Raw genomic sequence first — 17,042 nt, 5'->3', positions numbered from 1 at the left:
CCAAACTGGGAAGGCTGGTGGAGGTCTGTGCTCAGTTATACAGGGAATAAGGGAAGGTACCCCAGTCACCTCCAGTTCCTTAATAAACAACCTGTTAAAATAGTTGCTTCCTATATTTCTTAAAGAAACAACCCACCGTGAGAGTTGAGTTGTTATCTGGTTCTGGAATTTTCATGCAGGCTTGGCACCAACTCCCAGAGACGCCGGAGGTCACGGTAGACATGAGGGTCTTACTGGGACCCCCACTCCCATGGCTGGCTGCACCGCTTCGCTTCTCTTGTGAAGGGCACCGGAGTGCGATTCCATGCTTTGCACCTGTGCCGAGATTTATTCCTGCTATGTCAGGGTAATAAAAGAAAATACCTGTTTGCCTACCCGGATTTTAAACATTGTTTTCTCTCTCTCCTTCCCTCACCCTGTAACTTCTCTGAGCGTGCAAGTTTTCAAAATTCTAAGCATGCGTAACTCAGAACATTTTCACCGCTGCAAGAATAAAACGGAGTTAGTGTCCCTTGCTCAGGGACTGATCCTGACCCTGCAGCTGCGTTCCTGGGTCGGGTCAGCTGGGAAGGCTCGCAAGAGGGACGGGAAGCCCTCCAGCGTGCTTATCTTTTGGCCTGCAACTCCCATCAGCCCTAGCCTGCGTCGCCAAGGGTGCGGAATCATGGGAGTTGTAGGCCAGAACATCTGGAGGTCTACAGGTTGCCTGCTTCCGCCTCACAGGGACTGAGAACAGCAGAAGGATGTGACCCCCAGATGGTCGATCCAGGGGCCCACCAGAATCCAGCTGTAGGAGGGATAGGTGGAGAAACTGTGGTCCTGAAGATGTTTTGAACTCCTGCCCCCATCAGCCTGAGCCAGCATGGTCAGTGGCTGGGAAAGATGGGGGCTGTGGTCCAGCAAGATCTGGGGAAGAGCTGAGCAATGCAGTTCTTTGGACCGAAGGCAGAGCGAGCCTCTGGGGACGATGGGTGGAGATGGCTTTTCTTAGGATGCAAAAAATCTAGTTCTCAAGGAGAAGCAAAAACGATGTAGCAGAAAGTCTTTCCAATGTGTGTCATGCAAGGCAGCCTAGCCTAGTGCTCCCCAGAGGTGTCGGACTACCACACCCATGATCCACAGCAGTGCCAACAGACCTCTGGAGATCCCCAGGTGTGGGAACCCTGCAACCTGCACCTCAGAGGAACGGAAGGCTTCCTCCCTTGGCCAGGTACATGATGTCAGAGAAGCCTTCTGGAAAGACATGAAATAGGAAAATCTGAGACACGTGACCCGTGAGCACCTGAGTCACCGGCAGCAGCGGGTATGACAGGAGACGGAATACGGGACCAGTCGAGGGCAGGGGAAACCTCATGAAGGCCCAGTGGTTCCACGAGGAAATGCCAGCTAGACGTGCAGCATGCGGGGGGGGGGCTTCCCAACGCATCTGGGCGCGTATTTCTGCCCCGCAAACCCAGCGAGTGCACTACGTTCGTGTGTCTCTCCAGCATACCTGGGGAAAGCCACATCACCCAAGCGCCCGGGGAGAAGGTGCAGTGGGGTCAGAGGGGGACCTTGGAAGGGTGAGGCGGACACAGCCTCAAAGAGCCGGCACCCAAGGCCTAACTCCAAAGGGCACCTTGGAACTCCCTGGCTTTCTTCCGTCTCCATCCCGGTCTTTTTGGGGTTGCATCGGCTCTGGGGAGAGACTGGGGGGGGGGGGGGAGACAAGATGGTAAGCTATAGAACTGGCAAGTGGGCAGCACATGCAACTTTAAAAATTCACCTGGGGGAGTTTATAAAAGGCACCTTTCAAAATTTGACTTCAAGAGCAACATCTCACAGGACTTCAAAAGGTGACATTTTGCTGAACACTATGTTTGCGGAAAAGGAAGCGTGAGGCTCATCTGGTTCTCCACATCTTTGGGTGTCTTCAAATTCCCTTGTGCTGCACGGTCAGGATGGAGCACCCCCCCCCCCCGTAAAATATGGTCCAAATGATACGGGGGCTAGAGCAGCTGCTCTGTGAGGAAGAGATGCAACTGGGCCTACTCAGCTTAGAAAGAGGCAAGGAAGCAGAGACATGATGGAGGAGTTAAAATTAAAATTAAAGAGGGATTTTTCCCTCTTCCCTAGCAGTTGGACCCATGAAGCTGATGGCCGGGAGGTTTAGAACAGATAGAAGGGAGTCCCTCTTTATGCAGCATATAGTTAAACGATGGAATTCACTGCTGTGGGAAGGAGTGTTGGCTGACACTCTGAAGGGCTTTAAAAAGGGATTGGACAGAATCACAGTGGAAGAGGTGATCCGTGGCTACTAGCCTTGCTGGCCATGTGCTTCCCCCTTCACCAGAGGCGTCATGCCTGCTTACGCCAGTTGCTGAGGAGCTGGGCAAGGGGGGTTCTTGCACCCATCCTGCTGGAGGGATCCTGTGGCAGATGGTTTGCCACCATGTGTGTGGACTGCTGTATTGGATATCACAGAATCCTAGAAGAGTAGAGTTGGAAGGGGCCGTGAAGGCCATCGGGCCCACCCCCTGCTGTTGCAGGACACCAAGTCACACCATCCCACTCAGAGGGCTGCCTAGTTTCTTTCTGAATGCCCCCAGTGTGGGAGAGCCCCCCACCTCTCCAGGCAGCTGGTCCCACTGCCATGTTGCTCTGACAGCGAGGAAGCTTTTCCTGATATCTAACCTGAATCTGGGTTGTCGCAACTCGATTATTCCGTGTCCTACACTCTGGCATCAGCAGGAAGAGATCTTGACTTCCCTCTCTGTGACAGCCTTTGAGGTACTTATGGAGGGATCTCATGTCCCCCCTCAGCCTCCTCTTCTCGAGGCTGGACATGCCCAGTTCCCTCAGTCTCTCCTCACAGGGCAGCGTTTCCAAACCCTGCATCAGTTTTGTTGCCATGCTCTGGACACTTTCTCATTTTCCTGCATTTTCTTAAATCTTGGTGCCCAGAACTGGACACCGTGTTCCAGATGAGGTCTGACTAGTGAGGAGCAGACAGCAACGACTGCGTCTGGGTCTGATCCAGCATCAGTTTGCTTATGACCACATAAGCCTGTCTCAGTTATGGGTGGGTAGCAGGGAAGGAAAGGCTTCATAAGAAAATGATGCATTCTGGAAAATGATGCATCTTCCTGACCTTTGGAATTGGAGCCATTCCAGTGCAGACCTTTGGAATTGGTGCCTGCTTGAAGCAAGATCTGAAGTGTCCGCCTGGCATGTTAATCAACCCAGGGGACCTGGAATCATGGTCCAGTCATACTTGTACGTGGGGGCAATATTTTCTGTGCCAGGTCAAGTGTGAGCATTATGGTCCCCAGAGGTCCAGCGATTTAAACAAGAAAGGATGAAAAAACTGGGATGTGGAATGAGGACGTGAGCTTCCACGAAAGTGTACGAGGGCCTGGGCTTTTGTTGCTAATTGGCTGCGGTTGTGTGTTGTGGCACAAGCCATTGTGACCTGGAGGCCTTGCGGCTTTACAAGGATTCATGCAAGCTGCAGAGTGCCAGTGGGGGCGGGCAAGTAGCCAGCGGCACCTCGCAAGGGCCACCAGCTTGGATGGCTTTCGAAGGGATGGGGCAAATTTCTGGAGGAGAGGGCTACCCACGGCTGCAGGTCATGATGGCCAGATGCAGCCTCGCAGGGCGGAGGGGCTGCTGGGGAACTTGGGTGGGAGATCGCAGCTGCATGTTTGTCCAGGGTGTGGGTTTATTTATTTAAAACTTTTGTACACCATCCCATTATCAAAGTCTTGGGACAGTTTAACAATACAAAATGTCAAAAAAATATTATTAACACACAGTGTCCTAAAATTTAGCTAATAATAAAACCCCAAATAAAAACAGTCAGGTCTTAAAACATTAGAAAAATAAAAAGGTTTTGGCCTGGCACTGAAAAGAATGAAGTGATGGCGCCAGGCGAAACTCTCTGGGGAGCGAATTCCACAATCGGGGTGCCACCACAGAGAAGGCTCTTCCCGGGTAGTCACCCACCTACTCTCCTTCGGGGAGGGCACCCAGAGAAGGGCGTCTGCCCCAGACCTTAAGGGGTGGGCAGGCATGTATGGAAGGAAATGCTCCTTCAGGCAACCAGGGCTTCCATTCAGCAGCTGCTGCCCAGTGTGAAATGCAGCCCTGGAGCAGAGGGACCCTTGCCCTGAACTGGTGTAGCTCTTCCCCTCCTCTTCGCTTCTGCTCCTCCTCCACGTCCCCACCAAGTGAGAGGCAGCTCAGCCAGGAAATGGCAAACGCAAAGAGGAGGACACCTCCGGGGGCTGCCACTCATGAGTCCCCGCTGCTCTGCCTGCCCTCGGCCGAACCCTACCAGGCCTGCCTTTGTGGTCCGCCCTGTAGATTTAAGACTCAGATGCTTCCTTACAAAATAGCAGGCACTGAAGGAGTTCCAGAGAAAATACTTTCTACCAAGTTGCATCGTTGCTGCGGCAAGCCCAGTATGTTCTCACCCATTTGGGCCCAGATCTCCGAGTTTTCAGGCTACGCTCTTTCACGACATCAACTATTCTTTCGGTCCAGGTCCACTGCACAAACCAAATCACAGCTGAAAGTCCAGATCTTGCCAGGGGTGTGCACTTCCCTGCTTAATCCGCTTGCTTCCTTGCGAGTGTGTTTGCTCTTGGGCAGAACTTCCCCAGCCTAGTGCCCTCCAGGTTTCGTCAATCTGGCCAAGGGCCATGCTGGCTGGGGCCGATGGGAGCTGTGCTCCCAAGCATCTGGAGAGCCCAGGTTGGAGAAGGCTGTGGGATCTGGCGGAGTTGCATGAATAGTTGCTTTTCTTTCCTGAAACCGGTTGATGACAAGCTGCAAATCCATCTGCCAAGGCTTTTATTTTCCTTGGAAGAAAAGTTCATGCTTTATTACAGGAATGTGGGAGAAGTGTGGGGTTAATGTAAAGAAGTTTTTAACTCTGACCTGTGCCTGGCCTCTGGGCATTTTTCCTTTTACCCTCGAGCCTCTTTGAATTCGAGGAATTCCTGTGGACAACAAGCTTGCGGAGTAGCTTTGAGAAATGAACGAGAGGCGTATTTCTGCCAGTCAAATCAAGACGTCCTACCTGATACACCTCAACAAGCATCTTTAGGAAGTTCAGTAGAAAATAAGCACCACTGACTCAAAACCAAAGTTAGTTTCCACCGAGCGGCTTTCTCTTATGACTAACCAACACGGCATTTATATTATTCAAGTAAACCATGTTTTGTCCAGACACGGGTTATTAGTTAGTTAAAAGTCTAACTAATTGGTTAGTTAAAAGTATAGTAGGTTGGGGGATTATCGCTGACTCTTAGCCTAGCCCACCTCACAGGGTTGGTGTGAGGATGAGATGGAGAAAAGGAGGATTAAGCAGGTGTCCTGGGTTTTGCAGGAGAAAAGGTGGATGTAAACGGAATGAAGAAAGAAAATGTTGATCTTTCAGAGTGGGACGAATACTGCACAAAAGCCAGGAAACCTCCAAATGATGAATGGTCTAAGGGATGGGTGCGGACCAGGGGAAGGGGGACCTCAGCGGGGCTGGATTCGGCCCCCAAGCTGGCGCTCCCACTTCCCTGCTCCATCCGTCCCGCCATTCCTCTCCAGTGCTCTTGCTTTTCCACAGGAAGCAAAATCCTCCGGGAAGAACAGGCCTGATGGGGCCTCCATGCCGTGTGACTGCTGGGACCCCCCCAGTCCCTGCCCCGCTCTAGCACGGAGGGGAGAGAGAGCAGATCTGCACAGCTAGGGGGTTTCCATGAGCCTCGTGCTCAGGACAGGCCAGTTGGAAACCGAGAAAGAAAACCTGGGAACTACAGAGAGAGAGAACAGAGTCGTTCCTGCTTCCCCAGGGGATGTGTGAGCAGACAACTTCCCCCCTTCTAAAAATGCTCTCCTGCCGCCCCCGAGATGCGCTGTCAAAGCAAACACTCATTCTCCATGGAGACTTTCGCTTTCCAGCCACTGCCGCCACCCCAGTGAGTAAAAGGCCCCTCTGCTGCGAAGAGACTCATCCAAGAGAAAGCGGCTGGGCCACGGAGACCCGGCTCGCATCCAGTGGCCACATCTGGCCCAGGGCAGGGAGAGAGATGATGCCTGGGAACGAGGGGCGTGAGTCAGCCTGGGAGAGGCACGTGCCGGGCCGGGAGCCCTGGGCCGGGCGTGGGCAGTGGAGGGCCGGGACGCAGGCACGCTGTGTCTCTGCGCCGCTGCGTCTCGCTGCTCCTCTGCGTCAGGAGAGGGATGTTTCTCGCCCGGCGGCTGTGGGACGCCCTCAGGTCCACGAATCCGCCGCTCGAGCATTGGTGGACTTTCTCTCCGTCTTGGCCCCTGCTTGGAAAGTGCCTCGCATGGAGGGGAAGTTAGCTGGGTGCACAGCGGCTTGTGGAAGGGCAGCTGTGCACCCAGCCACCTTCTTCCACAAGAGCTGCCGCCCCCGCAGCTTGCACAGCGGCTGTGTGGGGCCCCACTCCTTGCAACTGCCACACAACGCTGGGCACACGTACCAGGGGCTCAAGTGGGAAAGGAGGCCAGAGCCTGGGGAGCCTAGTCCGCGGAATCCGATGGATCTCCACCCTCAAAACAGATTCCTCCCGCGCCCCCACTCCAGACGTCATGGGACTGCCACTCCCCCGTGCCCCAGCCCGCTTAGCAATGGTCAAGGATCAGCCCGGCAGCATCTGGGGGTTTTGTGAGCTAGTCACCCCCAAACAAATAGAGGGGTGTCAGGCTGCTAGGCTGGGATGGGAGAGTCAGGGCACCCTGAGTCTTCCGTTCTGGGCTCCACATTACAGGACGGATACCGCCAGGTTGGAATCGGTGCAGCGTCGGGCCATACGGGTGGTGGCCAGATTGCAGGGAAAGCCGTATGAGGCGAGACGGAGGGAGCTGGGTCTCTTCAGCCTGGAGAAGAGGAGACTCAGAGGGGATCTGTTGGCGACATACAGGTGTATGAGGGGATGTCACACGGAGGTGGGTAGAGACCTGTTCTTCCCTGCAGAGGAAGGCAGGATGTGCTCCAACAGAGCAAAGCTCAGGGAACCAAGGCTCCATTTGGATGCCAGGAAGCACTTCCTGACAGTCAGGACCCCAAGGGTGTGGAATGGGCTTCCCCGGGAGGTGGCTGAGGCCCCATCGGTGCGGGTGTTCAAGGATAGGCTGGACGTCCACATGGTGGGCATGTCGTGAGTGGAGCTGGGGGCAGACTAGATGGCCTGAGAGACCCCTTCTGACTTACACTGTTTCTATGTTTCTGTTTGCCAAGGGGCTTGCTGGCAGCCTGGTTTCATCCTGAAATTCAAGTTTCCCCCTCTCCCCAGCATGTTCCACACAAGAAGGCTCACGGTCGCTGCCCTGACTCTCTTCCCAAATTCACCTGTGCCGCTGGTCCCCATCTCTTCTCTGCCCCCTCTCTAGTAGCCCCCCGCCCCCCGGGGTGCTGGTTCCGAGCGCCAGCAATCCGAATCCGATGCCACGATGCAGGTTTTGCTTCTTTCCTCGCATCGCCCCAATTGCACGGGCTGTGTTAAGTCCGCTTAGCTACAAAGGGGCTACTCATTGTGCCATCAAGGCCGCCGTTCAGGTGGTCGGGCAGAGCAGAAATAGCCCATGCTTCGGTGCATCAGCCCAAGGAAAGGTGGCGAACGCAAAGCGAGAGATGCACTTGCTTGCTTTTGCCACCTGTGAAGACCTTGCCAGGCTCCGCGACAAGCATGCCAACGTACCTCTGGCCTCAGCTGGTGGGGTTACCTGTCCCAGCTGTGGGGTCTCAGGCTCTTCTTGGGGACCTGCCCCTTCCCAAGCCACCTGCTTTGACACGCAAGCTGCACCCAGTGGCTACCAGGGGCTTGGAGAGGAGAGTCTGGCTGTTACCTCTGGTCTGTGATCGAAGCTAACAGAGGGCTTGGGGAGTTTACTTATTTATTTAGAATTTTTGTATGCCGCCCCATTCGCATGAGCCTCGGGATGGCTTACATACAATAAATAAACAACCATATAAATAGTGCACATAAAATCCAGAGTCACCCTGGCTGTAAAATTAAAACCTATAGATAATATTAAAAGTTGTTAAAATATTGTTGAAATAAAAAGGTTTTAACCTGGCACCAAAAAACAAATAACGATGGAGCCAGGCGGACCTCTCTGGGGAGCGCATTCCACAGATGGGGCGCCACCACAGAGAAGGCCCTCATCCGGGTACTTTGCCTCCTGATGTCTCTCCCGGAGGGCTCCCGGAGGAGGGCCTCTGCTGCCGATCTCAGGGGGCGGGAGGGCAAATATGGGGTTGCTGGGTTTCCCCGCCTGCTGTCCTGGGGAAGCACAGCTGGGTCCTGGTAGCCACACTGGGCGGAGGCTCATCTTGGCATGGCCACTGGAGAGCCAGCTTGAAGTGTCAACTCACTTTCCCCTTGGTTATGCCTGCTTGTCCTTGCTCTGGATCTGCAGTGTAAATGAGTTGGAAGGCAGTGTGGTGCAGTGGTTACAGTCGTGGACTGGGAGTCTGGAAATCCAGGATGGTGTTGGGTCAGCCATGGATATGTTTCTTCCCCTTACGACAGGCACATCAATTGTTTAAGTAAACCATGTTTTGTCCAGATACTGGAAACTGGTTTATTTATTTGAAGTTCTTATATGCCATCCCAATACTAAATTTCTCTGGATGGCTTACAAAAAACAAAAAAAAACTAAGCAACCATATACAACAATCAACATACAATACACTGCATCCAATAACGATGATAAAAACAAGGATAAAACTAAGTAACTGTTAAAATATTGGGAAAATAAAAAGGTCGTCACCTGACACCAAAAAGAATAGAATGACAGTGCCAGAAAAACCTTCCTGGGGAGCGTGTTCCACAGTCGGGGCGCCACCGCTGAAAAGGCCCTTCTCCGGGTAGCTACCCTCCCAATTTCCTTTGAAAAGGGCTCCCGGAGAAGGACCTCTGCCTCTGATCTCAAGGAGCAGGCTGGCACATAGGAAGAAGGCACTATAAACCATGGTTTATACAAACCATAGTTAGTTAACAAACCACAATAGGTTGGGGTCAGTCACGGAATCTCCTCAGGGTTGTTGCAAGGATAAAATGAAGAAAAGCCAGTGCGGTGTAGTGGTTAAGAGCATGGGACTTGGACTCAGAGGATCCGGGTTCGAGTCCCCGCTCGGCCATGGAGCCAGCTGGGTGACTTTGGGCCAGTCACAGGCTCTCAGCCCAACCTACCTCACAGGGTTGTTGTTGTGGGGATAAGATGGAGGAGGAGAGATGATGTAAGCTGCCTTGAGCCCTTTGTAGGAAAAAGGCAGGATATAAATCAATCAATAAATAATAAAAGGAGGAGGATTGTGTAAGCCATCTTGTAGGGAAAAAGATGGGACATCATTTATCATCAAGAAATAAAATCCTGCTCAAAATTCTGTCGTGTGGCTACAGCATCCTTCCTCGACCTGGTGCCCTTAAGTGCATAGGACTACAACTCCCATCATCCCCAGACAGCATGGCAGACATGGGGTGAAACTGGATTTTGCCTGAGATTATGCCAGGATGCACAACCTATTTTAAATCATGCACTGATTTGATGGGGTTGTGCATGATGGGGGGGGGGGGATTGATAGTGACGTGGTGAGCAGTCGGAGTACCTGAGAAAAGCCAGTACTATGACCTGTCTCTGCAGACAGTTCTTCCACAGGTGCAGCGCATCTCTATCACGCTGAAGAAATTGTTAGCCTTGCAGGGATGGCTGCTTGGTGTGCGTGTGTGTTGAAAATCCCTCTTGGATATACAAGATCTGAGTAAAACAAACATCTCTCAAAATAAATACAACAAGCATGGGAAATGGGACTTCAGAACAGGAATTCAACTTCCTTTGGCGATGTTCGTCATCTGCTTTGAAGACATAAAATCACAGTTATTCTTGGGCTTGGATTTATGGCTGTGGTTGAATTCCTGGCACTGTTTATATGACCTGTTTGGGTTTGGGGTGGGCTTTTGAAAAATTTATTTTGCATCCCAAGCAACAAGCTTGTCGGGCTCAGAAGCAGGTCAGGAAATCCTAAAAGCAGAGGACAGCACACAAACATCAGAAGAAACCAATGTGGAACCACATCCAAGCAAATAATCCTAAATGCAATTAAACTAATTGAGTCCCCTTCTAAATGTAAACCATTTGTTCCAAGCATGAGATTCTCCCCTTTTGGTGCAAAACATTGCCTTCCTCTCATGCAAACAGCTCTGGCTTTCATTTTCATTGCCTGATTTGCTAAGTGTGGTTTTTAGGCATATTCTGGCTAAGGTTTCTCCAAGAACTCCGATCACCTGTAACAAAAAGCCTGCATTCCAACACCCCCATCCAGTTATTTTAAACCCCACTTAAAATAAAGTAAAACATGCTTTACGTCACTCTTTCCAAGCAGAAAAGGCTCCCAGATACAAACATTTCACAAATAAGCAATGAGGCACTGTTCTGGCAACAGATTCCCCAAACGATACATAATCAGCTTGAAAATTTAAACTTTCTAAAAGCAAGAAATAACAAAAAGGCTAACATATAAATCTTCTGAGGCTGCAATGCAGGATGAAAAGCCAAATGCACGATATCAGTGCTTAGGGATCTGCGTGGTAATTCGTTTTGTTTTATGAATTAGGTTCAGAGAGGTTTTTTAACTTTTTCCTTCCATGCATTTACTCTGGGCAAACACAACCCCAGCCCAGGAAAATTAAGACAGATGTATTTTCTGCCTTCAAGCTAAGAGCAATGAGTGGGGAGTATTTCCATGGAATAAAGAGCATGAAGGAGGTCATTAAACACTCCCTTCTTTTTCTGCTCCATGTCTACTCCGGATCTACAATTAACAATATTCCATGAGACTTCCAAGTGAGTCTCATGCGGATTCAGCTGCTGAAGGAAGCCATGACATTTCATGTGTTTGTGGACCACATCGCTGAACATCCTTGACCACTGATCATGTGGACTGGGAATAATGGGATCTGGAGCCCAAGAACAAGGTCCCCTGCCCTTGTTCCAAGTTCACCTGGATACATGCCCATGAAAGAGGCCATCCACTCATTGGAGGGTGGTCCGATGCAAGTCCATTTCCCGGATCGAGGCCAAGCTGTCTGACTGTAGGTCCCACCGAAATCGAGGGAACTTGTCCACCACGGCCAAAGCACCGCTGACGTCAGAAGGAGCTCAGTTTGGCAAACTGAGACTGGCCTCGGACTGCAAACAGAGTGGCGATCAAGGGGCCTCACCTGAGGCTGGATTGGGCCCTTGCGGACCCCTGCACCTTGCTTGCAGGAATGCATGGTGGAGCCCCCACAGGTCTGTGCGACCGTGTTCACCCTTCCTCCAGGGGCCATGGCAGACAGGCCGCCCCCCTTCGCACGGGGAAGGGCTCTTCACGCGTGTTGATACATACGCTTTGAGTCCCTGCCTGCACAGACACGATCCGCTTCCCAGAAGTGGGCGAAGAGGCACGCTCTGTTCTGCCAGCAGATCCAATGACCGCTAATGCCCAAGTGCCACGCACGTCCGTCTTGTTCTGTCTGGATGGTCGTTCCTTCTGTTTCCAAATTGTTTTCCTTCCTAAACCCCAGGGGAATCTTGGGTCAGACCAGGGTCCATCCAGTCCCGGATTCTGTTCCCAGGCAGCTGGCCCACGCGAAAGCCACAAGCAGGACAGCAGGACAACAGTACCCTCCAACCCCATGTTCCCCAGCCACTGGGAATAAACACATAGGCATCCCGCCTCTGAAGGTGGCTGTAGCTTTCAGGCCTTGCAGAGGCTTCTCCTGAAAATTCAGACCACATTCCTTTTGGTTTTAATAACCCAAATGATTTTCCATCATTAGCAAACATTACCTGGAACATCTTGCAGCAGGACGGCCAGCTTCTGGTGGCATCCCAATCCCAAGGGACATGAATGGGGGATGGGAGACATTCCAGAGAGTTTACTAAAATGCCTTTATTCTTGGCAAAGATGCATGGTTTGGAAACACTGGTATGGCAAGAAAAACAACCTATTTCCACTTTCTCCATACCATGCTCAATTCGGTCAACCTCTGCCACATTTCTCTGCTTTAGTCACATCCCCACTCCACCCCCCACCCCCCCTCCCAGAAAAAAGCTGCAAATGAGCTAGACATGGGACACTGCCCCATCGGCTCATCAGTCCTTCTAGGCCAGTCTCGGCCACACGGATTGCCCACATCGGTTCGTAGCCCTTCCCGGAAAGGGCAGGGACCATATCAAGCAATGTTTCTGCCACTGAGTTACAGTTTCTAAGCATTTTCCAGTCCTGGAATATCCTTTTCGAGTGCCTTCTTCCCTTTTCTCTCCTCCTTTCTCTCCTCCTGTCCTCCTTTCTTTTGCAGCTTTTGGAAAAGCGGTGAGTGGTGAGCCTGCTGCAAGCTTTGGGCCATTCATGGCCCGGGCTGCATTTCGAGAGCCCTCTGCGTGCGGTTGGTCCCGACCTGGCAGAACGGTGCCTCCTTTCCCCAGCTGTCTGCTGGGCTAGCAGGTAGGAAGGACGCGGAGAGAGAAAGCAAGGGGGTAACCCACCTCCTCCTGCCTCCAGCCTCGGCCACCTCGACATGCAGCTTGCCCTCAAGGGAAGGTGGCCTCAACAGAAAAATGTTCCCCACTCCAGATTTTAAAGCTGCTGTGCTTCTCAGTGTGGGTCCCCACAGGGCCTGACCCAAGACCAGGGCATTTTTTGTCATAGAACGCACCGGCACGGCATTCCGGCACCATTTTTTGACGGATTTTTCCAATGGATTTTACGAAGTGAGTTTGACTCGCCTGCGGGCTGCTTGTGTGTTGGCGCTGCTTGTGAGGGCGCTGCTCGGCTTGGGATCAGTCGTGTGGTCACACGCCGAGTGCTTACTGCCGGTGATGACCGTTATGTTTATGCGTGTGTAGAGTGACTGGCTATGTGGAAAAGGTAAACAAGTTCTTTATTTCAAAAAAAGTCGGTGAATTAAACATGTTTTTTAGTGTGAAAGCGTGGCTCCAAGACATGAGTTCCAGCACCTTTTCTTTTTTTTAACAAAAAAAGCACTGCCCAAGGCATTCGCTGCCCCAGGCAAACGACACGGTAGCACCTCCCTGTTTCATGTGCACGAGCCAACTAGAAGGACCGCTGGATCTCACCCCAGTGCCAGCAAGAGCAGAGTGCCTTCTGCCGCACCTGAAGGGTGCCAGGGAGTTTAAAGGACTCGGGGAGGCCTAAAGCACACACCCCGCACCGTCCCGATGCCGGAGAAGCATCTGCTGCATCTCACTCTGCCTTCTGGTAGGACTGGCCAGGTGTAGCGAATAAAGGGAAGCGGGAGATGTAGACGTCAAAGTCAGAGTTGTTTTCTCCCAGCCTTGGGCAGCGTGATGGAAAGGCGTTCGTGACTCAAGGCCTGTGTGCTTAGCAGATTTCGATAGCCAAATATCATCTGAGATGGAGCGGTCACCTTGAGGTGCTGTATAAGATCTGTGATTCACGGTCGATGCATAAGGAAATGACTCTCAGGTGAACTCGCGAGATACTACTGAGGTGGCTCAAGAAAAGCCAGGGGGGGAAGTGGAATCAACCCACACAATGAGCCAGATCTTGCCACCGCAGCGCTGTGACGTCACAGAACATACGGAGGAAATCACACCGGCTGCTATATTTAGGCACCGAAAAGTGGATATGCTTCTGAAATTAACAACACACAACTGAAGTGCTTCTGGAGCAAACAAGGCTGGATTTCCCCTCCAAAGGAGCTGACGGTGCCACGTCATAGAAAAAGAAAAAAACTTGTGTGGCCAGGGTCGCTGCTTAGAAATGTCAAAAGAAGTCTTGCTGGATCAGACCAGAGGTATGTTAGTTCCACATTCTGTTCACACAATGACCAGCCTGCTGCCCACGGTAAACCAAAAAGCCGAACATGAACAGAACAGTGTATGCGGAGACAGCTCCTTTTGACCTTCATGAATGTAGATGCAAAAATGGCCCGAAATTTCAGAGCAGCACTAGAACGGGGAAGGCTGCTGAACTTCAGGCCCAGATGCTAAATCGGGCTTTCTGGGGGTTTCCCTAGCCACACACCCTTCCGCACACCGGCCACAAATCAATCGGTAATTTCTCAGCTCTGGAACAGAAGAGAAATGCTGCATCAGCTCAAGAGTCCATGTGGTCCCACAAGCCATTCACAGAGGAGGAGAGCAGGCCCCTCCTGCCCATACTCCCCAGCAACGGGTACATACTGTGTCTGATACTGGAGGCAGTATGCAGCCATCAGGGCTGGTAGCCATTGAGAGCCTCCTGGAATCATTTCAGGATTTGGTCCTCTTCTAGCACCCCCCAGACGTGGCCGCCGCTGCATCTTGAGAGCAAATTCCACAGTTCGACTGTGCCCTGACTCTCCCACCATCCACTTCATGGGATGCCCCCACTGAGTTCGAGCATCATGGGAGTCTCCCTCCCCCCCCCTCTCCACCAGACGCACCATTTGATAGACTGCCCTCCTGACTCCAGCTCCTCGCCCCTTTTTCTCAGCGAAGCCATTCCAGGTGTGGTCACGTTTCCTCCCAAGGAGTTGCTGCAACCTCTGGACCATTTCAGTTGCCCTTTTCTGCATGGTTTCCAACTTGACATTCTCCTTTTCCTGTGTGGTTACCAGAACTGTGCACAGTACTCCAAATGAGGCCACACCATGAATTTGTAAGGCTCTATCTGTAGTTTTGCTTTCAGTTCCTTTCTGATGGAATGTCTCTCCCAGCCACAAACCACGATGACCACGATCTAGAGGCCGATGCCACTTGCCACCTCTTTTGGTAACAAGCAGAAGGGCTTTTTCAGTGGTGGCCCCCATTGTTCCATAAATTCGCTGCTCCTTCTATCAAACTTGGGACTCTTTATTATTGGCTAGAGAAACGGGACTTCGCATAGATTTAAATATGTTTTTAAGTTATCATAAATGGAAAGAGAAGGGTGTGGGGGCTGACCCAGCGGGCTCGATGTTTTTGATGATGGATGTTGTTTGTAGTTTTTTTTGTTTGTTTTTTTAGGATTATAATTTCAAATAAAACTTATTTAAAATTCACTGCTCCTTGCTGAGCCACACTTGACACCAACTTTGGTATCCTTTCAGCATCAGCTAAGACTGTCCTCAATGAGAGGGCATTTCATTTGTTTCAGTTAATTATGTTAACTGCTTATCTGGTCCTACCACTTAATCAGGGTAAGCAACTATAACTTTTTTAAAAAGTCTGGGTTCAAAACTTTTTAAATTCTTTATTGTGCTATTTGTATTGTTTTCGTATTTTGTATTCTATGTTATCTGCTGTTGTGAACATTCCAAAGAGCGTCAGTTTAGGGGCTTTATAGAAATGTAATAATCAACTCTAAAATGGAATGTATCTGTTCATTCATTCAATCTCTATATGGCCTGTTAGTCAAGATGACTCTGCAGCACACAAGGGATCCATACCTGAGCACCTGCCATGAATCAGGGAGCGTTATAGTGGCATTGATCCATTGCCATGGCACATGCTAATAAATACATGTGGATTGTAAATGCAGATGCAAGTCTGGGAGAAGTCAGAGGAGTTGGAAAGAGGGTGCACAGGGAAGGCCTCTTTTAAGTTTCATTGGCTTAAGGTAGGTGGGTTCGATCCAAGTTTGCTGCTGCACACAGGCGACACGTTTAAAAAGGTAACTCACAGCATGGTTCTGGAAACGAGCAGCAGCCCTTCGTATTTCGTATGCCGAAGTTTGCGGCTGTAGGTGCCACGGAGGGCCATCGGATTTCCTTCTGCACAGACCATGGTATGCTTTAAACTAGCTGATTCTCACCCAGCCCTTGAAGCCACAGGAGTGGTTCATGTTAAGCAGATTCACACGTGCGTGCCGGCGCTTCAGTAAAAACAATTTTTAAACCCTCATTGCAGCATCCCTGCCCCAAACAGTTCTGCAGATTTAGCACACACTGAAATATGTGGAACGCGCTCCCCAGAGAGGTCCGCCTGGCGCCGTCATTATATGTTTTTTGGCTCCAGGTTAAGACCTTTTTATTTCAGCAATATTTTAATAAGTTTTAATATCATGCCTTATATTTTTTTATTGCAGCCAGTGTGGGTCGATAATTTTATCTATGTTTTATTTTATTGTATTATCTATGTGAGCTGTCCTGAGGCTTTCGTGACAGGGCGGCATATATTTAAATAAATTACACACACACACACACACACACACACACACACACCCCCCCCCCAGAAAAAACCAATGCCTACAGACGTCGTGATATCATGGGCTGGAAGATATCTGAGATATAACAGCAAACTTTTAAAAACTGTTTGGGGTTCACATGATGCAACACGCCAGTGAACCAGGCATTACAAGGAGTCTCTTTTGAGTCAGCATGTTCATTAGGCTATCCCCCAGAACCCCAAATTCTTTCTTGGTTAATCACCGCTTTGCTTTTGAGCCAGGCCCCTGTGCCAGAAACACTTTCCTGACAGCCAGAAATGCACTGTTTGCCCACATCCCTTAAAAAAAACCATTCTTCTTTACTTCTTTGTAGGAAGTCGCTGGTAAAAGCACATGAGCAGCTCCAGAAGAACAATGTGGCACTTGCCAGCTTATCAGATTTCGTCCCTGGGCATGTAACGGCAGGTGTGCCATACAAAAGGAAACCCACCTTCAGGCAGCAGCTCATAGCTGAACTATGAAATCGGCTCCCATAAGATGCAGCAATGGCCACCAACTTGGCTTTAAAAGATTAGACGCGTACCTGCTACAGGGGAGAGAGAAGCTGGTGGAGAACAGCTTCTGCTTCAGGGGCACTTGTCTGGCATTAAAGCTCAACTCACTGGGCAAACCAAAATGCTCCTGGGGAGATGGAGAGGCCCATTCTTGATAGTGGAACGGTCTGAAAACCGCAGATGCATAATAAAACTGCAGATTTGCTTCCCTGAGCTGCTGGCCAAGCTATAATCTCTCAAATTCAGAGGAGGATGTCATGGCTCTAGCTGGTGGGCTGTGCCAGATCAGCTTAAACAGTACATAAATGCAACTGTTTATACAATATCCA

This window comes from Varanus komodoensis, unplaced genomic scaffold (genome assembly GCF_004798865.1).
Source record: "Varanus komodoensis strain SLA01 unplaced genomic scaffold, ASM479886v1 scaffold63, whole genome shotgun sequence".
NCBI lineage: Eukaryota > Metazoa > Chordata > Lepidosauria > Squamata > Varanidae > Varanus > Varanus komodoensis.
The sequence above is the reverse complement of the archived record's forward strand: the minus strand, read 5'-3'. Positions refer to the sequence as shown.